This window comes from Dendrobates tinctorius, unplaced genomic scaffold, assembly GCF_039654945.1.
Source record: "Dendrobates tinctorius isolate UK_male_01 unplaced genomic scaffold, ASM3965494v1 ptg000133l, whole genome shotgun sequence".
Lineage (NCBI taxonomy): Eukaryota > Metazoa > Chordata > Amphibia > Anura > Dendrobatidae > Dendrobates > Dendrobates tinctorius.
The window spans coordinates 36,534,194-36,560,297 of NW_027361801.1; positions in this window are offsets into that span (position 1 = coordinate 36,534,194).

The following is a 26,104-nucleotide window of genomic DNA, read 5'->3' on the forward strand; positions in this document are numbered from 1 at the left end:
CTATGGAGTTAGTAATGGGGGCGTCTTATTGACGCCTCTCCATTACTAACCTCAGGACTTGATGTCACCTGACAATGGAAAGATGACATCAACCCCGCAAATATGAATATGAATGCCATTTGCCACCACTACAGGGCAAGTGGGAAGAGTGAGGCTAAGTGCCAGAATTGGCGGATCTTATAGATGAGCTGTTTATGGGGTGGCTAAGAGCTGATGTTTTTAGCCTGGGGGGTGGTATCCATGGCCCCTTATTTGGCTATTAATATCAGCTCACAGCTATCTGCATAGCCTTTGCTGGTTGTTAATTATAGGGGGATGCTGCATAATTTTTTTAGGGTCTCCCACTTTAATCACCAGTAAAGACTAAGTATACAGCTGTGAGCTGATATTAATAGCCTGGGAAGCTCCATGGGTATTAACCCCTTCCCAGGCTATTAACAATGGCTTTCCCTCCGCTGGTTAAGAAAATTACGCGGGAGCCCACATCATTTTTTTTTCAGAAAAATCTTTTATTAATTAATTACATGTACAGTAAGCTGCCCACACACTGTACTAATGTTATTTGTCACAGACATCTGTATATCTACCGATTCTATATGTATTTACTGCATGTAATCCATCTCTTCTATCCTGTTGGCTCCTGCTGTGATTTCACACTACCGCAGTTGCTGAATTGCTGGATTTCTTCTATATATCGATGTTATATATATATATATATATATATATATTGGCTCTATTGAACATAAGGTACAAAACTACATTTCTCGTCAAACTAAATTCGTGGTTTATATTATTTTCTGTCCATGCGGTTATTTTTATATTGGAAAAACTATAAGACCGCTTACGATACGTTTTGGTGAATACTATAGATCTATTACATCAGGAAAGGGCTCACTGCAAATAATCAGGCATATTCAAGATGTGCATAAAGCTAACCCAGAAAGTTTGATTTCTGCAGGGATTGAAAAGGTCAATTTTCCACCTCAAGGAGGCAACCATGACAAAGCTTTATTGCAACAAGAAGCAAAATGGATCCTGAAAGCGAACGCACAAGGTCCTTTGGGACTAAATGACCGGATCGATCTATCAGTATTTTTATAAAAAATGTTATGTAAAAAAATTGTATGTAAAGTTAATTAGATTATAATCTTCCTATGATATTGTAAAAATACAGATTATCTTGTAAATCGATATGGAAAGATTTATTCTTTACTAGTATCTTGCACTCTGTATATTGTATAACTATATTTTTTTGTAAATGTTTACCTCACAACTCGTTATGTATGTTAATTAGTAAGGTCTGTGGTCCTATAAAGGAAATGACCTTAAGCTAATCCCCTCACCTGGACCTGTAGAAGCGAGTAATCGCAAAACGGCCGTTGTCCGGCACCTCCCTCCCCTAGCATTCCTCTAACGTCCTGCATGTCCACACATCTATTGATGGAATTCATGTGAAATAAAGATGCACAGTTTTTCAGCTATATCGGTGAGTGCTGCATATTTCTCCTTTTTTCGCTTAACATTGAAATATTCATGTTTTTTCATGCAAGCACCTCCGTTTTTTGACTGAAATATATACCGCAATACTTCAGATAAATAGCTCCGTCTGTTTTGATTTGTGTGCCCTAGTATGCCGTTCATCTGTTTGCTCTTTGCTGGGATCATTCAACTTGTGTAATTGAACAGAGCACAGGGTTTATTTCACTCACTTTTTATCCATACAATGGACACAGACATAAATATAGAGCTTTCTAATACGAATGCGGTTGAACAGGGACTTTTAGCAGGACGAGAGGATGCAGGGGAGTTTTTTGCAGAGTGCAATCTTAAGGAAGAGCTGCATATTATCAGCACAAGATCACTTGAATTTAAAATACAATCATTAGCTGAGAGAGAAATCCGATCATTTTGGACTGTAAAATCACTGAAATCATATCCTGAATGCTAGAGTCCCGAGAGGCTTACGTATCTTCAAGGAAATTTCACAATTTCAAGATGATCCTATTTTCCAAAAGAAATGGACTGATATCCTTCACCAATGTTCTCTCAATTTATTATTATTGGTAGCAGAGAAAAATGAGCAGGAGTATAATGATCTGACTGAACATTTGGAGAAAGCGAAATCAGAATTAAAGTCACGCTACACAGAAAACCAAAATACAAATTTTTGCAAAAAATTGGATAAAAAACTGGTATTACAACAAATCGAGATTAAACAGAAGAAAAAAGATAAGCTTTTGAGAGATAAAAATGACTATGAAAATAACATGATTTTCTCCTGGAATAAAAATCGTTCCTCTTTTTCTAAAAAACGGAGATACAACATGGCTCATAAAAAGAAAAATAACTATGAAGGATGGACAACGGATTCGGACTCAAGTGTTGCAGAAGATCAAGAGGACTCAAGCATGCTGACTTTTCCTTCTACCTCTAATAACACGCCCCCTTTGGGAAAAAGACTAGACGAGGTCGGAAAAATACAAAATCAAGGAAAGAAATGCAAGCAAGTAAAGTATCATGGAGGAAATAACACCTCCAACCGACAATCTACGTATAATAAATCTTTCAAAGCGCCAATTATCCAGAGAACATACTGAAGTTCTATCTTAAGGCTTCAATTTTTGTATTCCCGAAAAATTTGATTATGTCGATTTTATCATTCAATTGTTTAAAAGTATAAGAAAGCTACATCTTAAAAAATCTTTTTCCAGTGTTTCAGCTGCAGTTTCTGTTCCTATACATGAAGGTGAGAAACCTCCAACTATTGGTCCTTTAGGCTTTATGTTAAATTCAGATATCTGTCCCAGATAATTTTTAAGTGATGTTGAAATGTTAATAAGTATAACTGGACCAGTTTTCTCCTTGGAATCGCTAATTCCAACGAAGAAATACCAATACCTTTTAAAGGAGGAATAAAATCAAATTTCATGCCTCCCATATCTCCTGGGAACAGTATCGATCTTTTCCATGATATGGTCATCAAGGATGTAGAAGCTTTACTCTATCCCATGTCAGAAAAAAATTTAAAAGCATCTGAGTTGAAAGATTTTGTAGAAATGAAGGGATGGAGTGATGCTGTTTTCAGGAGATCTGATAAAGGAGGAAATTTGGTTCTGTTGGATAAGACATACTATATACAAGATGCCCTAAATCACTTGAATGATAGTAATACCTATTGTATGCTAAATGACAACCCTTTGCATAAATATAAGGACAAATTAAGATCTCTTTTAAGAAAGTATGTTCAATTGGGGACATTATCAAAAAAGAGAACAGAAAAACTCTTTCCAGAATACCCAGAAATTTCCTATTGGTATAGTGTGCCAAAAGTGCACAAGTCTTTAAAAGAGCCTCCGGGTCACCCTTTAATTTCAGGGAAAAACTCTTTGACTGAACCACTTTCACAATACTTAGACTGGCTACTAAAAACCTTTACTAAAAGCTGTGCCATCCTTTGTAAAAGACTCGGGAGAGTTATGGAAAAAATTGAAAGATTTTCATTGGCAACCACATTTCTCCTTTGTATCTATTGATGTTGAGAGTCTATATACCCGCATCCCCCATGATAAAGGCATAGCAGCAATAAAGGAGATTTTACATATAACACAAACAAACCACAGGATTTTATTTCCTTTATTATTGAGTCACTCGATTATGTTTTAACACATAATGCCTTCAAATTTCTGGATAAGTGGTATATACAAAGGGTGGGCACAGCAATGGGTACGCCAGTCTCTTGTGTTTATGCAAATTTAGGGCAAGAAAGAAGCTGTGGAAAAAAATAAGATTGCGCTTGTTTTTTCTTGCATTTTTGCTGCGCTTTTTGTAAGTTGTTTTCTGCAGCTTTGGCATGCTACATTTGTCATTTGTCTCTTGTGCATGCTGATAAAGCTTAGTGCAAAAAAAAAGTTCCTGAGAATCAGGTTTTGTAACAAAAAATGCAGCAAAACCTGATAGCTGCATTTCTGCTGAGGATTTTCAACAATCATTCATGTCAATGGGTGAAAAATGCAAAAAAATGAAAGAAGGGACATGCTCTATTGTGCAAAAACCATGTGAAGCACAAAAACTGATGACAAAAAAAAAACAAGTTGTGTGTATGAGATTTCTGAAATGTCATAGACATAGCTGGCATTGTAAAACACGGCTGAAAATTTGCGTTAAAAAACTCTGAAAAAACATCTAGTATGTACTTACCCATATAGTAGAAACATGCCAAAATGAAAAAGTGCCAGTGCATATAAAATGTTTAGATCTCACCTATTTGAGCTGAGGGGTGTTCAGTTCAATCTTCCTTGTTGTCTGCACTGTCATGCCCCATGTATTTGCTCCCACCCTAAAGGTACTGTCACACTTAGCGATGTACCAGCGATCCCGACCAGCGATATGACGCGGTCAGGATCGCTGGTGCATCACTAGGTGGTCGCTAGTGAGCTGCCACATAGGCAGATCTCACCAGCAACATAGCAGGGGTGGGGGGTCACTACTTACCTGTCACACCAGGCGATCCTGCGTCCTCCCGCCCGGCTCCACGCGTCGCTCGTCTCTCCACAGGAAGCGCCACAGGAAGCTGACGACGAGAAACAGTCCTGAACGTTCTCGCGCGATCAGCGATAACCAGCGGGGGAGCGGGTCGTAGGTAAGTATCAGACACAGCGATATCGCTAGCAATATCGCTATAACATCACTAGTTATAGCGATATTGCTAGCGATATCTCTTAGTGTGACAGGCCCTTAACAGTAAGTAAGTTCTGGCAGTAAACCCAAGAAAAATATATGATCCTGTCAACTCTTCTCTCTCAATAATGAGGTGTCATCAGGAGAGTGTTACTCATATAGGGGAGATCAAAGACAAAGGAGGCATATATTTTTTCCACGAAAAAAATGCCTCCATCCTAGTAAAATGCTGGGAGACAGAAAGAAATATGTGTGTCCTCTACAGTAGTATCTTACAGTGGTAAGTGTCTGGAAAAAACAAAATGCAGAGTGCTACACCTTTCTTGTTGACATATTGACAGAGATCTGTGATGCCACAATCTTGCTCTTTATAGTTTACATTAATGGCCCACTCCTATTTTGGACACAGGCATGCAGATATCAAAATCTTATCCTTGATCCTCTATAAACTTTCAGGCATAGCGGTCACTGCTCAGTATTTCAACCAGATTAACTAAGGGGTCCTTTCATATTCTGATCTCAAGATCAGCCCAATGTCTCCGCTCCCCGTTATCCCCATGTTAACCTAGATGCTGTTTGTTTCTGTATATGTAGTTTAAGGCATCCACTGCTTTGTTCAGTAAATAAATAACACATGTGAACCTGTCTGGGTTGGTTGCCAAGTGTCACACTATTTTATTGAATTTATTGGTAAAAGTTATGTTTTAAAAAGGTGTGTTTCCATGTTGTTTACAACTTGTCAGCCCATCAGCAATTTGATTGTGGGATGCCAATAGACTGCTTTGGCAACAGAAGGCCAGACAATGGCCTCTATGCCTACCATATCCATCAGCCAATCAGATCCTTCCAGGATGCGGCCTGACAGGCTAATTGCTTGTCAAACAGTGGCAGATTAGATAATGCACTCTACAACAAAAGTTAAACAGTTAATGCACTCTACAACAAAAGTTAAACAGTATTTTCAAATCTATCAAATGGCTGCACATCCAACTCTTCTTGTAAGGCCAGGTTCATATTGCGTTAGAGCAGTCCGTTCAGCGCATGTGTTAAATGGACTGCGCTAACTCTTCTCTGTTTTCTGATCGTGATATACGATCGCGCTAGCATCTACACTAGCAGTGACGGACCCTCGAATGCTGCAGACCACGTCCAAGGGTACGTCACAGCATGACAGCACATCGATAACGCATGCGCTCGTTTATAGCAGTCTATGGGTGCGGTAACGCATCCATTACTTAGCGTTAATGCCGCTATGTAAGAGATGTGTTAAACGCAGCCCCCGAACGCAATATGAACCCAGCCTAAGACTAGTAAGGTATGTAAAAATGTTCTTATGTGTTATAACAAGAATATTAATAAAAATCAAACAATACAGTTTCAGAATTGTTTTGTTTATATTTTCTTCCTATAAAAAGTTAATAAAAGTTTGTTAATAAATTATATGTACCCAAAAATTATGCCTCAGACAACTGCAACTCATCCTGCAAAAAAAAACCAAGTCCTCCTATAACTACATCATCAAAGCTTAAAACCGTTAAAGCTCCTGGAAGCAACAACAACAAAAATGCTCTGGCATAAAGAAAGAACAAAGTTGGCAATAGCACCAAAGGGTTAAAGAAAAATTGCATAATCACCTAAACTTTCTAAAACAAAATGCAAAAACCCTAATGAGGATATACAAATTAAAAAAATAAAACCAACTTGGTTTAAATTATTACTCAATAAATGAAAAAGTGCTATACATCTATGGCAATCAACTACTGAGGTTAATCCACAAGGAACTGTACTTTATTCAGCTAAGCTTTAGGTAAAACATTTGTATGTCTCAGTAGTAGCCAGAATGCACACTTTAGATGAATAAAAGAATAAAGCAACTCATGCAGAACTTTTGTTTGAATTTTAAGAGTCACCAAGGAAAGGATTGAATTGCTCTCATTCTCACTTTTGGGCTTTGCAGTTTATTTTTAAACCTTTGGTATTAGCAGATCATGATATTTCAAGCTTATGATGTTTTATAGAAGGATTTATTGAAGATTATAGTAGTTTATTACCATTCTCCAAGGATAATTTCATCCAGCATGCTACCTGATGTATTTTATAAGGTTATCCATAAATTTATCCCAGAATGTTAGTTTTAAAAAAATATTATATATTCCTGTTAATTCTTCTCACTGCTTGTTTAAGTCGAACCTGTTGAGAAACACTATTTACCTGCCGATATGGTCTGCTGTTATATAATGTTAAAATCATGCCAGCCTTCCTGACCATGGTTACAGGGAGAAAATTAACTTACCGGTATATCCTCCCTGTAGCCTCTCATTTTCAAACTTATTGGGCGTAAACAAAGCGGTTTCAACCACCGGTCACCACACTGTCAACAGCTGCTGTAATTACTCCCCGGCACTTTGATTGACAGCCTGCTCTGCACGCACTGTAACTGCTCTGTACATGACGCTATGACTAAAATCATGTTTACACACCGTTTAAAAAAATCATCAAAGTTTCATCTAGAAACACAAAAACATTTTTTCTCACTTGTCACTCATTTGCAGTTCATATGCAATCTGCTTATTTTTACAGCAACAGATATTAATCTACTAGACCATTTATAGGTTTGTTTGTTACAGAATTGCAACATTTTGCTTAAAAAAGGATGCTATAAGGTAAATCCGTATGGCATTCAATTTTTTTTGTGTACTCATGTACTTTAGTGGGTGTCATCAGATTTATGGAAAAAACTAATGCTTGCTGCAATTTATTTTTTTTTTCACATACAGATTTATTCCATGAAAAAAATTGCTCGCTCTTGGACAAAAAATACAGTCATGTGAACGAGCTTTCAGAGTAAAAGTATAAGACCGGGATCACACATGCGAGGAATATGGCTGATTCACGCATGTTAATACCCAGCACTGCCGCCGGCACTCGGATCGGATCGTGCAGCCGCATAGCAATACATGAAGCCACGCGCTCCAGAGTGCCGGCGGCTGTACTCCTTTCAAGTGTGATTCCGGCCTCATAGAAACACGTCATGACTTTTGCATTTATCACCCACTTCTGGCTTTGACTTGCAAATACTGATGTGAAATACTGACCGAATACTGAATGTATGAATGTGGCCTTAAAGTGAGACGTCACAGGGAGATATAAGTTATTTTTCTTTCTATAGCCACATTTTCCAGTATGGCAGAAATGCATGATTTTACTGCTATTTACCTATGGAATAACCCTATATCTGCAGGTAAACTGCATTTCTGGACATGACAGATTCCATTTAACAAACTGTTAAATATATAAATCCAGAATTCCTGAATTTGATTAATTGAGATACCGATTTTAGGAGGAGGTGTGAGGCCATCTCAGATTTATGAAAAAATTAAGAAATAGTGGCAAAAATAGCTATGCTGTATAATCACCATTAGAGTTGAGCGAAATAGGTCGGTCAAATTCAAAAAATGCCAACCGTGTGGCGTCACAGTGGGTATAAAAAGCCGTGACCGCTGACCACCATCTTACTTCTGCCGATCTTAGAATAGGGAGAGGTGCTGCTGCTGATTTTGACTAGGGAGAGCATTAGGCAGGGAAGAAGAAAAAAAAATTGCTTCTGCTGATAGCGCTTTTCACTGTACAGTTAGTGTGCAGTGAAAGGGGAGGATTTTTGTTGTGTGCAGCAGCGTTGGTGGTGATTAGGCTGCCTTTTAAGGCTACCTGCTAGCTTCATTGCTGTGTGCACACTGCTGTTCAAACTGCTTTTTTCAAAGCACTCCAACTTTTATTATTTTGTTCTGGTGAGTTACCAGGCGTTCATTTTTTCACACACCATATAGCGGTGTACGCTCCTCACACACTACCGTGTACCGTATATCTGCTATTTGATTACGGTCAAAAATAGACAGAGACAGCGTGTGTCAGTCCGTATACAAATAGACGGGGATTAACAAATTTCCATACAGACAACGTATAGCGCTGTACGCTTCTCACACACTACCGTGTACCGCCTTGTATCATGGACAAATAGAAGCTATCTGTGTGTGACTCTGGTAAAACAAGCCGAGGAGATTTTCCATTTTTCCAGACTTACACCTTAGACAGCTGTCCGCTTTTCAAGCAGTTTCGTATATCTGCTGTTTGATCACGGTCAAAACTAGACAGAGATGGCGTGTGTGACTCCGTATACAAATAGACAGAGATTGACAATTTTCCATACAGAAACCGTATAGAGCTGTCCGATTCTTAAACAGTATTGTATATCTGCCGTTCGCATTACAGTCACATCTATACAGAGTCAGTGTGTGTGTGTGACACTCCGTAAATACATATACGGAGATTGTTAGTTACACAAAAAACACATACAGCTGTACACTTCTGATACAGTTCCGTATATCTGCTTGATGGATTACGGTCAAATACATACTGGGAGAGCGTCTGTGACTAACAAAATATATACGTAGATTTAATTTTTTAAATACACCTTACACAGCTGGACGTTCTTCATACTGTACCATCTCTCTGCTGGTATTTTTGGTACATTTTCCCAAACATTAGGAAGTATGCTGGAAGAGTCTGCGGACGTGGGCAGGGGGCGCAGCTGGTACTGATGGTGGTGGTGCATCGGCTGGTTCTGGCAAAAGCACAATAGCAGCTAAGGCAGGAGGTGTTGAGCCTACGTCATCGTCTGGCCCAAGAAGGCCTGTAAGGTTCCCTTTTCTTGGAGCAGGAAAACCGCTTTTAAAGCCGGAGCATCAGGAATAGGTTTTGGCGTACATTGCCGAGACAGCCACCAGCTCTATTGCCTCCTCTTCTGAACGTTCAAAACCTGCACGCTCGGAGTCGTCAGGAAAAACACCATTCCTTCTGTCCTTCACCCCCACCAAAAGTTAAGGATGCGGCAGCCCACACTTCAGATTACTCTATGGAGCTCCTTTCCCATACCATGCCTGGGTTATCCAGTCAAATCCTGAATTCCCCAGTCCAAGATGAATCTGACATGGAGTGCACTGATGCACACCCACTGCTAGATGATTCTGCTGGAACATTGACCCAGAGCACTATATTGCACTCGCAGTCTACTGAGCCAGAATATGACCCTGATGAAACACAGGTGCCCCTTCCCGCATACTATAAAACCTTACATGGTGACACGGAGGAAGGTAAAGAGGAAGGTGGAGATGACTTAGAAGAGGAGGTGATGGATGCCCCAGTTCTTGACACGGATTGGCATCCATTGAGGGAGGAGGATGGCACTGGCAATAGTTCAGATAAGGAGAAGGATCCGCAGCAGGCATTGACATCGCAGCATCGGTTATCTGGCATGCCCGTAGCTGTCTAAAAACGAGGAACAAAAACTAAAAGAGTTGCAGGACAGCTTGGCCAGCGTGCAAGGCCAGAAAATGTATTCCATAGTAGGAAGAGTGCAGTGTGGCACTTTTTTGGCCAAAATCCTACTGGTGAGGCAAAGTTTACTTGTAAGAAGTGCGAAAGGACCTTTAGCCAAGGTAAACAATTCAGAAATTTGAATACCAGTTGCATGCTTAGACATTTAATCAACATGCACTTGCAAGCGTGGACGGACTGCAAAACCTCAGGTACCACATGTGCACCTGCTAAGACTGAAGGTAGCCAGCAATGCTCCATCGCTTCCCCCACTGTAAGACCACCGCCACCGTTAAGAACACCACCAGCACTAAATGTGGAGGTGTCGACGCAGTGCCAAAGCACTCAGGGAATCACAATGGCTTTGCAACACAACACTGAATCTAGGCCATCACCACAATACCTTCACCAACCCCCTCTCACACCGGCCGGTCCACCGCTACCTCCCCCATATGCAGCTCTTCAGTCCAGCTCACCCTACCAGACACTCTGAGTAGGACAAGAAAGTACTCATCCTCTCATCTGCATACACTGTGTTTGAACGCCTACATTGCCAAACTAATCTCATTAGAGATGATGCCCTACCGTTTGGTTGAAAACAAAGCTTTCCGCGAGCTCATGGCCTACTCTGTCCCACGCTATGACGTACCCAGTCGGGACTTCTTTTCTCGAAAAGCCATCCCTGCCCTCCACCGGCATGTGAAAGACCGCATTGTCCATGCACTCAAACAGTCAGTGAGAGTAAAGGTGCACCTCACAACAGATGCATGGACCAGTAGGCATGGCGAGGGGCGTTACGTGTCCATCACTGCGCACTGGGTTAATGTGGTGGTTGCAGGCTCCACAGGGGACAGTGGTGGTGGAACTTTGCTGCCTAGCCCATGGTATAGGAAACAGTTGGCTGTAGGCTTTTGACCCTCCTCTTCCTCCATAAGCGAAAGCTCATCCACAGAGCGCAGTCGCACGAGCACTCCATCCGCAGCTGGCAGTGTTGCACACGAGGTGTCCCATTATCGAACAGCTAGTGGTAAGTGTCAGCAGGCTGTGTTAAAGATGATGTCTTTGGGCGACAACAGACACACCGCGGAAGTACTAGCCAACTACTTGCAGCGACAAACTGAGTCATGGCTGGGCAGTCTACATCTTGAGGCAGGCTAGGTAGTCAGTGATAATGGCCGTAATTTTGTGGCAGCCATAGCCCATGCAAAACTCACACACATACCTTGCCTGGCTCACACTTTGAACCTGGTGGTGCAGTGCTTCTTTAATAATTATCCGGAGTTAACATCACTGCTCCATAAGGTGCGAAGACTGTGCTCACACATCCGTTGCTCGGCCATACACTCCAGTCATATGCAGAAGCTGCAGTGGTTTCTCCACCTCCCCATGCACCACCTAATCATAGACGTTGTAACAAGGTGGAACTCCACCCTGCACATGGTTGTGAGGCTGTGCGATCAGAGGCAGGTTGTAATGCATTTGTGGGAGGATACACGGTCAGGCAGTTTGAGGGAAGACATGGAATTGTCGGGAATTGTCGGGTGTGCAGTGCGCAAAGCTGAAAGACCTCTGTAAAGTCCTTCAGTGTTTTGAGGAATGCACACGGTTGGTAAGTGCAGACAATGCCATCATAAGCATGAGCATCCCACTTATGCGTCTGCTCATGTAAAGTGTGACGCACATAAAGGATCTGGCATCTGCAGCAGAGGAGCAGGAACAGGAGGAGGAGGAGGAGGAGGGAAGCCTTGTTGACAGTCAGTCATTGTCTGGTTAGGGAACTGTCCTGGATGAGGTGAAGGAAGAAGAGGAAGATGAGGAGGAGGAGGATGAGGGGAATGATTATTTTGGGCAGGAGGATGCTTCTCAGGGGGCAAGAGAAAATGTTGGTGTTCCAAGGCCAGGTACAGTGTTTGTGCGTGACTGTAGGAATGTGGATATGCTAGAAAGCGCTCCTCCACCCACCACTGGCAATGCATTATTGACACCTGGTAAATTGACCCACATGTGTGATTATGCATTGCCTAAAAAAAGACCCCCGCATTGACAAAATGATGAAGGATGACGACTATTGGCTGGCCGGCATCCTCGTTCCATGCTACAAAGGCAAATTACACAACATCATGCCACAGGAGAACCTAGAGATAATATTGGCTAACAAACAAGCAAATCTGGTAAACCATTTGTTTGAGGCTTTCCCAGTACACAGCAGTGGTGCTGGTTCTCCCATGAGCCATAATGGGCACAATGGAAGAGGTGTTCGTGATGCACACAGCAGAAGTGGCGTTGGAGACACAGGTTTAATGACTATGTTGTGGAATGATTTCTCAAGTACCGCTCACACGACTGCTAATACTGCATCGATTAAAAGTGACAGGAGACAGCAGTTGTCAACTTTGGTTACAAACTACTTCTCCCATATCGATGTTCCCCCTCACAGGTCATCCCCCTTTGACTATTGGGCCTCTAAACTGGACACCTGGCCTGAATTGGCACACTATGCCTTACAGGAGCTCGCTTGCCCTGCTGCTAGTGTGTTATCTGAAAGAGTCTTCAGTGCTACTTGATCAATCCTGACAGAAAAAAGGACACGTCTGTCGACTCAAAATGTTGATGATCTAACCTTCATTAAAATGAACCATGCATGGGTTTCAAAGGATTTTGTCCCACCTATCCCTGATGACACATAGTTTGCCAGAAAACTGCCTTGCTTTGGTCCTCCTCTTCCTAGGACTTGCCCAATTCCACCATTTGCAACAGCTGAATGTCCAGCCTACACATCAACATATGCCATTTTTTAAACCTCCCTAACCGGGCTGCCCACCCCCCCAAGGGCTGGGGTCAACACCCAGGCAAGTGCCGTTGCTCTGAACAGGTGGATGGGCCCACTGATGGCCGACGGCACTCGCACAGGGCCCATCATAGTACAATACAGTGTCTCTGACCGTGGGGGCCCACTCGCCATCAGACACACCAGCGTATTATGAGGGGCCCTGTGCCAGTACCGTCCACCACTATTGTGCCCCCCGCTTGGTTATGGCCACAGCACTTGCAAGTTGCAATACTTACCTCTCCCTGCTCCACCGCTGTGTAGTCTGGGCAGTTAAATCCTTCACAGGGACGGCCACTAGAAATTTGGTGTATTGATCGATGATGGTTAAGATGTAGCTATGACTTGTCCTGCTGGCCTCTACTTTCAGATGGTCAATGGCTACCATTTGTAATGGACGTCAACTTACAAGCAGATGCAGTGGTGCTTTATAATCACCTTTCACAGTTGTGATAGTCACAGACGTGTGACATTCCTGTCTGCATTTTTCAATGTTTCCTCTCATGCCAATCCAATAGAATCGCCAAAGGCCTGTGGCTTCTGTGTTTTGCACTCCAAAATGACCAGACACATGATGATAGGCAGTGAGGACCATGTCTACATCTCTCCCTGTGATCACAATTTGATAGAGACGAGTAACGGTGATGTGATCCACGCCACTGCGATAAATCAATCATTTCTTCACAAAGAACCATATTCCCTGTCTCCACAGACACAGTAATTGAGGGTCTGCATCGCCTCTGCAACATCTGGAGGGAGGTTTTCCCGCGATGAGTAATTCCCAAATTTCTGCTAACACTCAACTTTCCGTCTGTACTTGTATCCATGTAGTTTCCAGTAGCGGAGAGTCTGGACTGGCTTACTTAGATTGAAATATAAACGAAGATTTAAAAGCACCACAACACTGTATACTGTTGTACGCTTCAAATACCTTTCCCTTTATCTACTTTTTAAATTCTGGTGTAATACATAGTGAGCCTGTGAGTGTCTGTGTCTGACTCCGGAAGTATAGACGGAAATTTATAATTACCCCTAGACTGGATACACCTGGTATGTGCTGATGCAGTACCTTTGCTAAAAATTTGTTATTACGGTATCATCCATTGGGAGTGAGCATGTGTGGTTTATGCCTTCTATAAATACAGTGAATTGGAGATACCAATTTTTACCCTATAATCGATACAGCTTGTATCTTGTTATACAGTACCTTTGTTCGACATTTAGTATTACGGTCAAATCTTTACTGAGTAAGCGTCTTAGAGTGACTACAGGACTATGTATATGGAGATTTCAATTGTACCCTATATATATACTTGCTATCTTGTTATCCAGTACCTTTTTTACAATGTTTTTTATTATGGTCAAACCCAGACTGAGTGAGCATCTGAGGGTGACTACTTCAAATTTGGCCAACACTGTATACAGCAGAACGCTTCTGATACAGTAACCTTTTTTGCTATTTAGATTCTGGTGTAATCCATAATAAGCCTGTGAATGTCTGTCTGTTACTCCAGAAATATATTTGGAGATTTAAGATTACCCCAACACTGTATACAGCTGTACGCTTGTGTTACATTAACCATTTACAGCTTTTCTTATTCTTGTGTAATCCATACTGGGTCTGAGAGTGTTTGTGTCTGCCTCCTGAAATATATACGGAGATTCCTAATGTTTACACTATACTATATATACCTTGTATCTGGTGATACTGTACCCTTTTTCAACTTTTTATTTTATTGTGTTCTCCATACTGAGCCTATGAGCGTCTGTTTATGACTCATGAAATATATATGGAGATTTACTGTTATCCCTAGACTGTATAGAGCTGTACGCTTCTGATACAGTACCATATATCTGCTGGTATTTTGGGTCCATTTTTTTGCAAAACATGAGGAAGTATGGTGGAAGAGGACATGGACGTGGGCATGGGGGGCCACCTGGTACTGATGGTGGTGGTGGTGCATCTGGTGGTAGTGCCAAAAACACAATAGCAGCTAAGTCAGGAGGTGTTGAGCCTGCGTCATGGTGTAGTTCCGGAAGGCCTTTAAGGCTCCCTTTTCTGGGAGTAGGTAGACTGCTTTTAAAGCCGGAGCATCTGGAACTGTTTTTGGCTTACATTGCTGAAACCGCCTCCAGCTCTATTGCCTCCTCTTCTGAAGTTTAAAAAAATGCAAACTTGGAGTAATGTAACAGGAAAACTGTATTCTACCTATAGTTTGCCTGGCTTTTAATCCAACTACAGGAAAATAACATTTCTTGCCACCGTAATTGCTTTATCTTGAAAGAGGAGCAGTTTTCATAAAAATAATATATCATCTGATTGTTATGTATGTAATTCTCCGACACAGAGTTCACTTTGACCTGTTTCTTATAAGCCATGCTGACATAAATGATCATGATGTATCCAATAATCTTAGTAACCAATGTAAAAACTTTTATGACTTTCTTTACAGAACCTACATGTAAATGCGGGAAGTAATATATTTCACGGATTTTTTTTTTCCCTGCCAATCACCCCTTGTCATCTTCATATATTTATTACTGTTCTAATCTTATACATGCATCTAATAATATTCTCTATTCAAACTCGCAGCTTGAACATTCCCAAACTAACTTTCTATAAGCAAGAGAGTACTTTTTTTAAGAATAGAGAAGATAATCCATAATTGAAAACATTGTCCTGCAATACACTATGCTGTCAAGAAATGAGCAGTGTACATCGAATGACAGTATTCTAATAAGTTAGAAAAAAAACATATACAGTAGTAGCAGAGATGATTTGTATTTATAGACTCTGCTAATTTACCCAATGTCCTGTATATTGTGATTCCATACTTTAATCACATCTTTTTAAAGAAGGTACAATCAAATTCAGAACTATGTTTAGTAATAACAGTTAATCCTTTCAGTGTAAGAAGAAAGCTGCCAAAATATATTACATATATCAATAATAGTAAGGATCATTTATGATACTGGAAATTTTAACTTTGCAACGCCAAGCCCCTCATCTACCACATTTTATACATATAGTTGCAATTCATTTGTCATATGGCACAATATAGCGAGAGATTTATGGATTATTTCTGCTTTCATAAATAAAGCAAATAACTATACAATCTTCACAGAAAAGATTGAAGAGCTCAGTAAATATAAAAATTGCCTTTTCATTATCTGTTTATTTAATGGATTTTTGTCCTATCTCAAGATATCACGACTTCATGGATTAACACTCTGTAGGAAGATCAGTCATGCGCAAGCCGAGATAGGTCCACCAGAGTTTTATCGGTAGTTACATTGATGGTTTGCTTGTCTTCCTCTTTGTCTTGTTCCTTCTATACTTTCGACCATGATGTACTACTCCAATGATTGCTCTCTTCATATCATGTGTCATAAGTAGACAATTCAAAGCCTGATAATCCTTTTTATGAGTGACATGTCTGGCTTGATTTGATCCATAATTGATTTGTTTGTACTTTTACCATTCATGTAATTGATAATATCCTTCTCCAGCACCACATTTTGAAGGTGTCAATATTTTTCCTGTCTTGTTTCTATAAATCAAGATTTCACATCTGTATATTACCACAAAAAAGACCAAACTATGTGCGAGCCATGTCTTCATCGCCAGTGAAATATTCCTCAATTTTAAGACCTTGTCCAGGGTCTTCAATGTTGGTTTGCCCATAGCAATTCTCCAATTGACTTCCAGTATTGCCATTGCATTTTGACTTATGATCAGTCAATAAGTTGAAGTCTTTTAAATCTTCCAGGTCATCGCTGTCCAACTCAAATATGTTGTGGTCCTACCAGGCAGTAGTCAATATCTTTGTATTCTTTGTGTTGAGTCCCATGTTTGAGATTTCCATCTTGACACTCCGTAAAGTCCTTCATTCCATCTGCCCTTGTTGCTATCAATGTTGCATCATCTGCGTATTTAAGATTGTTGATAATTCATCCAGCAATTTTGATTCCTTATTCTTTTTCAGCAAGTACAGCTTTCCTGAAAATAGCTTCTCCATATAAATTGAAAAGATCAAATAGTTTGGCACATCCATATTCTTCATAGTATTCCAAAGTTTCTGGTGAGCAACACAGTTGAAGACTTTGTTGTAGTTGATGAAGCAAAAATATATCTCCTTGTTGTATCCTTTGGCCTTTTTCATTATCCATCTAATGTTAGTAATCATAACTCTAGTTCCTTTGCCTTTTCTGAACCCTGCTTGTTCTTCTGTCAGGAAACCATTTATTTCGATAAGTCAGGTAATTACATTTTTCTATGCTAGATCTAACCAAAAAAACTGTAATTGCTGTTGTGGAAAAGTGAAAGTATTTAGGAATAAGAATATCTCATAACCCAAGCTGCAGGCCGCTGAAACTCAGTGTATGGCAGCCCTTGAGTACCCAAGCACTGAAGTTCTGCTGTAACGCTAAACAACAAAACCAAGCATTAACTTGAGTGGTGGAGTCATGTCACAGCTAGAAGCAATGGCACAATGTGAATGTTCTGAGGAATGAAAAGTCCTTTATCAACTGGAAGTAAAATGGACAAATCTGAGTATCGATTATGCACAGAAAATAATATGATACCTATTGTAATATACATTTTCTACTGTAAAATTTGTTGCAGCCTAAAAATATCTTTTACACAGTTGTATGTTTCAAACTTTGAGGAATTCTAATTCTTCTTCCAGCATAAGTGTATTCACTAATGAACCAAGTAATCTCTTAAGGGCCTGTCACACTAAGCGATATCGCTAGCAATATCGCTATAACGTCACTGGTTTTTGTGACGTAGCAGCAATATCGCTATGTCTGATATTTACTTCCGACCGCTCCCCCCGCTGGTTATCGCTGATCACGCGAGAACGTCCTGTGCCGCTTCTCATCGTCTGCTTCCTGCTGTGGAGACGAGCGGCACGTGGACGCGGGCGGGAGGACGTCAGGATCGCCTCGTCTGACAGGTAAGTAGCGACCCCCGACCGCTGCTATGTCGCTAGTGAGATCTGCCTGTGTGGCAGCTCACTAGCGACCACTTAGCGATGCACCAGCGATCCTGACGGCGTCATATAGCTGGTTGGGATCGCTGGTGCATCGCTAAGTGTGACAGTACCTTTAATGTTTTTGTAATGAGATGGCTGTGAAGATAATATACAATAGATATAATGGTGAGATGTTCCTCTACTTTAAAAGGAACCTGTCATTAGATTCATGCTGTCTGATCCATGGACAGCATTGATCATGGTTTGAATGTACAATTGCAACATGGTGTATTTTATTCTGGATCTCTATAGCATTTCAGAGAAAACATAGTTTGAGGAGGAGGTGAGGGAGATCTGAGTAGTCCATTTTGGCCACCTGTATGCTAATTTCCACTACACTCCATTTAAATGACAATTCTCTCTAGAGATGACCAAACATTTTTTAATTAAAATTTGCTTGATTCATCAAATTTTTTCCAAAACTTCATTTTCTTGTGAATCTCAAGAAATCCAATGACTTGGAAAGGTATGTAGAACATTTTGCTGTCCCTCAATGATGCTGTTTCCAGTTTGTTTAATTGTTAATTCTAAAGGGGGGTTTACACATAGCGATATCGCTAATAATATCACTAAAGCATTACCGACGTGGTGATGCAGCAGCGATATCGCTAGCGATATCGCTTTGTGTGATACTTGCCCCCGACCGTCTCCTCCGCTGTCCATCGCTGATCACGCGAGATCGCGCAGCTCCATTTCTCATTGGGTGCTTCCTGCTGGCGCCGACGAGCGACGCGTGGACGCGGACGGAGGACGTCAGGATCACCACGTCTGAAAGGTAAGTAATGACCGCTATATCGCTGCTGCATCGCTGTGAGATGTTCCTGTGTGGAAGCTCACTAGCGATCATTTAGCGATGCACCAGCGATCCTGACCGAGTCATATCGCTGGTCGGGATCGCTGGTGCATCGCTAAATGTAAAGGGGCCTTTAGAATGAGTGAGAGATCGCAAACTTTTGTTCTACTTTTACCATAAGAAATATTTGTCCTTTGAATGCGCATTAATTAATTACTGCTGCTGTCTGCCCTATCTTTCTCACCTAATTGATGCCACTAATTGTTTTTTAACACTAGTGCCTTTTGATTGTGCACCCTGATCTCATCTTTCATACTAGCTGTGAGAGTTCCTCATGATTGTTCGATGATAGCTGTAAAACATTATGGTGAAGCCTGCCTGGCCATGTCAGTCACAGTTTGATCGCTATGTGAATTTAAGCAGTGTGTGAATTGGTGCAGATTAGTTTTTTGTATGATCCATCGCAAACGGTTAAAATTCGCAGGGCTTGTGAATTTCAGAAAATTTGACTCAAATTTGAATGACTGCAAATCGATCTGCTCATCTTTAGTTTCTAACCAAGCACACATGAGCTTGTGTAAGTGCTGGGACATCTGCTATGCCATACCAGAAACTTTAAGATTTTTTTTCAGTCTGCAGTAATGAATCCACCGTTCTTATCATATAATTCAGTTGGAAAGTAAACCAGTTGTTTTGCCAGCAGTTTGAGAACACTGTGTGTTTAACAATGTGGAAGGTAATAAATTAAATCCTTCAAGTAGATTATTTTGACAAATGTAGAAAATGTTTTAATCATAGTTTGATTAGACAGTTCAATTAATTTTACTTTGAAAATGGCTGTAAAAGCATGCAAGCAACATTTAGCACAGTGCACATTAAATCCACTCATTAATCTTTCTGCAAGTGCCCCCCCCCAAAAAAAAAAATCCAGGTGGGAATGAAAAAGCTTTTTTTTGTGAATTCCTGTAGTTGTAAATTAGAAAGCAGCTGAACATGCCTAAAATGATAAAAATGCATAACATTTGAACACAATAAACTAGACTATACTAAGAATACATCTACTATATTGCAAAACAGAGAAACATTCTAACATTACAATAATAGCGAGTGTTACATAAAGTTATTAAATTTTTGTTACCATCAATTAATAAGTCATATAACTACAATAAATCATAACCCCATGGACCCCTGGAATGAAAATGTAAAGGCTTTTATGACTTGATATTGGCTTCTTTCTCAATTGACATCAATCTTTTTTCGTCTCTATCTGAACATCTGCTAACTAACATCTGCAGTTTCTTTTACTCCACTTATACGATCTTGTGTTGTTTGTAGTTTGCACTAAATTCAGCATAAACCAAGTAAGTTTGACACAAACCTCAATGGCACAGAACAAAAGCACCAAAAAATGACATCAAATTTTTGCCTGATAACACTTTACCCAATTTAGCAAATTTTGCATTATAAAAGCATTTGCTGAAAAAAAAGTAGACATCAAAAGGGGAATTTACTAAGACTGGCTCTTTATGTCAGTCTTAAAGAAGCACTCCCATCAAAGATGTTATCCTCTTAATATATTGCAATCATATAATATAGCACTGTGTATTTAAAATTGCTCATATTGGCTATCTACCCAGCTAATTCTTCTCTTTTCTCTGCTCTATGTAGAAACAGGAATTCTCTATTCCCTGCATCAGTCATTCCCCTGTTCATCTCAAGGTCCAGCTGATCCCTCTTACCTGTGCCACAGACTACATTGAGGTTAGAAGGATTCAGCAAGTCAGATATTAATCATGCAATGCCATAGATTTAATGGAGCAGAGTGGGTAGAATGATAAAATTAGCAATAGTAAGTAGATTGTGCTATTCAACATTATGATTGCAATATATTAGGATGATAAAAACTTTGATGGAGTGATTCATTAATTAGAAGCCTGTTGGAGTAATAATCAACAATTGTGAAGGTTTTTTGTCACAAACTGAAAGCTACAATTTTTGCTGGTACAGTGGGTAAAAAAAGTATTTAGTCAGCCACCAATTGTGCAAGTTTTCCCACTTAAAAACATGAGAGCGGCCTGTAATTGACATCATAGGTAGACCACAACTACAAGAGTCAAAATAAGAAAACAAATCTAGAATATCATCTTATCTGATTTGGCAAGATTTATTTTGCAAATTATAGTGGAAAATAAATATTTGGTCAGTAACAAAAGTTCATCTCAGTATTTTGTTATATATCCTTTGTTGGCAATGACAGAGGTCAAATGTTTTCAGTAAGTCTTCACACGGTAGGCACACTGTTTGTGGTATGTTGGCCCATTTCTCCATGCAGATCTCCTCTAGAACAGTGATATTTTGGGCCTGTCGCTGGGCAATGCAGACTTTCAAACCCCTCCAAACTCTTTCTATGGGGTTGAGATCTGTATACTGGCTAGGCCACATCAGGACCTTCATATGCTTCTTACGAAGCCACTCCTATGCTGCCCTGGTGGTGTGCTTGGGATCATTATCATGCTGAAACACCCATCCACGTTTCATCTTCAGTGCCCTTGCTGATAGAAGGAAGTTTGCACTCAAAATCTCACGATATATGGCCCCATTCATTCTTTCATGTACACGGATCAGTCGTCCTGGTCCCTTTGCAGAAAACCAGCCCAAAAGCATGATGTTGCCACCCCCATGCTTCACATTAGGTATGGTGCTCTTTGGATGAAACTCAGCAATCTGTCTCCTCCAAACAAGACCAGTTTTGCTTCTACCAAACAGTTCTATTTTGGTTTCTTTGGTTTCATCAGTCCATATGACATTCTCCCATACTCTTCTAATTAATCCAAATACTTTCTAGCAAATTTCAGATGGGCCCGGACATGTACTGGCTTAAGAAGGCGGCATGTCTGGTACTGCAGGATCTGAATCTTTGGCAGCGTAGTGTGTTACTGATGGTAGCCTTTACTACAGTGGTTGCAGCTCTATGCAGGTCATTCACTAGGTCTTCCCGTGTGTTTTGGGATTTTTGCTCATGATTCTTATGATCATTTTGACCCCACGGGGTGAGATCTTGCATGGAGCCCTAGATTAGGGAGATTATCAATGGTCTTGTATGTCTTCCATTTTCTGATTATTGCTCCCACTGTTGGTTTCATCACACCAAGCTGCTTGCCTATTGCAGATTAAGTCTTCCCAGCCTGGTGCAGGGCTGCAATTTTGTTTCTGGTGTCCTTCGACAGCTCTTTGGTCTTCACCATAGTGGAGATTGAAGTTTGACAGTTTGAAGTTGTGGACAGGTGTCTTTTATACTGATAACAAGATCAAACAGGTGCCATTACTACAGGTAATGAGGGAAGGACAGAGGAGCCTCTTAAAGAAGAAGTTACAGGTCTGTGAGAGCCATAAATCTTGCATGTTTTTAGGTATTCATATACTTTTTTTCCACCATTATTTGCAAAATAAATCTTGCCAAATCAAACAAGATGATTTTCTGGATTTGTTTTCTCAGTTTGACTGTCATAATTGTGGTCTACCTAAGATGGCAGCTACAGGCCTCTCTCGCATCTTTTTTAGTGGGAGAACTTGCGTAATTGGTGGCTGACTAAATACTTTTTTTCCCCACTGTATTTTCTCCAATTTCTAAAGTATGTTAGAATAAAAACTTTTGGCCTGTGGATCGTCAGGCCTAAATCAGTTATATCTTACCAGTTATTTAAATTAAAATTTGCAAGAGCAGTATAAAATAAAAAAACACATGATTACTGAAAGCAAATTTGCAACAAAATTTTAATGTTTTTTGTCTTACATAAAACAGATGTCAATACAATATATGTCCACCTATATGTCTTTATACCATTGCTAGGAGATTTAAGGGAATATATCACCAGGTTCTTGCTACCCCAACTAAGAACAGCATGACTTAGGAGCCGAAACTCTGATTTAAGTGAAGTGTCACTTACTGTACTGCTTTCTGTAGTTTTGATAAACTGTTTTATCTGCTGCAGAACTTGCAGTTTTCTGAATGCTGAGCTCTGCATAGCTACAATCAAAGTATATGTCTCTACATGATTCTGCTCTCAAATTAGGTGTAAAAAAAACTAGTATCAAATTCCCTTTAAATTAGTTAACCCTGAATTGCATTGAGCATCTTAAATATTATGAGCATTGCTAAATAATACTAGAAAAGAAAATAAATATATCAAAACTTGTTATTCAATTTTTAGAATAATGAATTTCAAATCCAATTGATAAAGAAATCTGATAGATCTATTATCCTGGGTTATGCGGTGAGACAATTACTTGAATTAAAACCAAACATTTCTAAATCCTTCATTTAACTTTGGAGCCGTACACTTTTCTAAGGTTTGTAACCTTGAATAGACAAGGACATCAACTGTTTTCAGTCCGATGAGTTAATCAAAATTAAATTACTAAGGAGAGATTGGGGACAGGAAGAAAACATAAATTAGTGAATTATGCTTGACTCGAGTGATTTGCAAGCAGCTAAATTAAATGACAGTGGCTTGCAGACAAAGTTGTCAAGTGATGGAAAATCTGACATACTTCTAGCCAACCCACTGGCAAGAAATATAATATACAGAAGTCATGTATGCGATATGAAAAAAGTAGCAAGGACAATGTGCATGTTAAAAATGTTTCTTTAGGTCTTCTATTGTAGGAAATATAGTAAGACTATTTGCACACTATACACTTAGCCTACAGCATACGTTGGGAGCTTTTCATAATTTATACTATACCTCTCACAAAGGCCCCTTCAGCAGAGACCAAATGATTGGCTCTTTTGGTCTCTGTCTAGTTTGTATATAACTGTATACCTTTTTTGACGGTATAGGAATGTTTTGCAGATTGTGCTGTCCGTAGAGGGCCACATTAGAGGGCAACATATTGCATGAAGTAAGTGTTTGATACAATATAAAAACAGAACATAATATTTGGCACAGAAATATTTGTTTGCAATTACAGAGGTAAGACGTTTCCTGTTTCTCTTGACCTAGTTTGCAGACACTGCAGCAGGAATTTTGTCCCACTCCTCCATACAGATCTTCTCTAGAAATTTCAGGATTCAACCCCGCTGCTAGTCAACAATGAGTTTCAGCTCTCTCCAAAGATTTTCTATTGGGTTTAGGTCTAGCGACTGGCTAAGCCACTCCAGGACCTTGAAAAGCTTCTTACGTAGCCACTCCTTAGTTGCCCTGGCTGTGTATTTTGGGTCATTGTCTAGATGGATGACCTAGCCACGACCCATCTTCAATGCCGTTACTGGGTGAAGAAGGTTGTTTGCCAAAATCTTTCAATGCATGACCACATCCATCCTCTCTTCAATATTGTACAGTCATACTCTCCCCTTTACAGAAAAGCACCCCCGAAATATGATGCTTCCCCCACCAGACATCAGGGTTGGGATGGTGTTCTTGGGGTTGTACATATCTTTCTTTTTCCTCCAAACATGGAAAGTGCAGTTGATGCCAAAAAAATTCTACTTTAGTCTCAACTAACTATATGACCTTCTCTCATGCCTTAGACGTGTGCTGGTGTAAGCAGGGGTACCTTCCGTGCCCTGCAGGATTTTAATGCATGACAACGTAGTCTGTTACTAATGGTTATGTTTGAGACTGTAGTCCTAGCTCTCTTCAGGTCATTGAATAGGTCCTCCTGTGTAGTTTTGGGCTGATTTCTGACCTTACTCAGAATAATGCTTACCCCACACGCCAATATCCTGCATGGAGCCCAAGTCCGAGGAAGATTGACAGTAATCTTGTGTGTTTCCATTGTCTTATAATTGTGCTGCAGCCCATCCCAGCCTTGTGCAGGTCTACAGTTTTGTCTCTGGTGTCCTTAGACAGCTCTATTGTCTTGATGGTGGAGAGGTTGGAGTGTAAATGATTGATTGTGTGGACAGCTGTCTTTTACACAGGTAATAAGTCCAAACAGGTGCCATTATTACAGATAATGTGTGCATAGCAGGAGGGTTGCTTAAAAAAACTATCAGGTCTATGAAAGCCAGAATTTTTGCTGGTTCATAGGTGATCATTTACAGTAAAAAATACCCACCTCTCCCTTCTTTTTAGGAGGGAAAACGCACAATAACGGCAGTGTATCAAACACCTATTTTCCACACTGTATGTATATATACACTGTATGCACAGTATATATACAGTCTATATAGATAAATATAGATACATATATTGGAGTGCATCGGTAGCACACATCGGTAGCAGTGACCCAGCAAAGTTCTAAACAAAACAGTCTCTTTAATTCATTTCCTTCACAGCATTAAATGTCCAACTCACAAAAACACAGCATTACTGTCCAACTCACAACTCTACATAGTAGACAATATCCTCTGGATCGCAGCCATATCTTCCAGATTACAGTTCTAAATACACCAGTCCACCTCTGACTGGTTGCCGTGGGTGACTGCACCGCTGTGTACACTGCATGTGCAAGGAGTTTGCTCTACTGGGTTCTGTGTTACTCTCACAGAGCTAAGGTTTTGCAGAGCTGTCTGCTTGCTACAAACTCCACTCTGATACTGAGACACACAAACCCTTTACTGCAATTTTATACTAGAATCTGTGGCCATAGGCCACATGTAAGACCTGGCCTGGAGGAAACGTACCGGCCCCACTACCTTCCTGCAGTCCGTTTCAAAAACAAAAGGCCATACCAGCTTTTCCTGAACAATCCCAGGCCAGATAGCTTGACCAGGTCCATGCTTACTTTTATCTTGCCCTGTGACTCACAGGCATCCTGCTGTGAACCTAAGGCACTCCAGCGGGTCTAATAGGGCTCCGTCCGCATCCTGGGGGGAATACACAGCGAACTCTACATGTGACATGGGTCACTGCCTCACATATTCCCCCTTTGTTCAAACCTGTGGGGTTGAACACTTTACACCCCATATGGATACGTGACAGGATATCCATATGTCTCTGCATTTCTCCTCCATACCTTATTACTCCACCAACCACTTCCCCGTTCTCCATTGCAGATGACATGCCCCCTTTGTGACTGACAGATGATTAATGCCCATTTTGGGTCGCCCCGACCCTGATAATTTGGGGTTTACTAACTCCGCAGCTCATCCCGTAACCTAAGTACCTGCCTTCAGGCATCTGGTATTGTTTCCTCTGTATGCTTACCTGTGCCTTGGTATATATGTCACGCTAGATCACGGAGGTCCACCCTGGCAACTCCAGGCACCCATCCGTACTACATCACCCTGAACCTGAGCCTCTTGTCGCTGCTGATTAGTGAGAGCTCTATTTTTCCCTGACCCCCGGCAACATCCTTGGCCAGTGCTAGAGGGTTCCTCATGGGTACAACCCTTGTCGCCTCCATGACCACACATTCCCGGTTCCTCCGGGTTCTCTTTTAACATTCGCG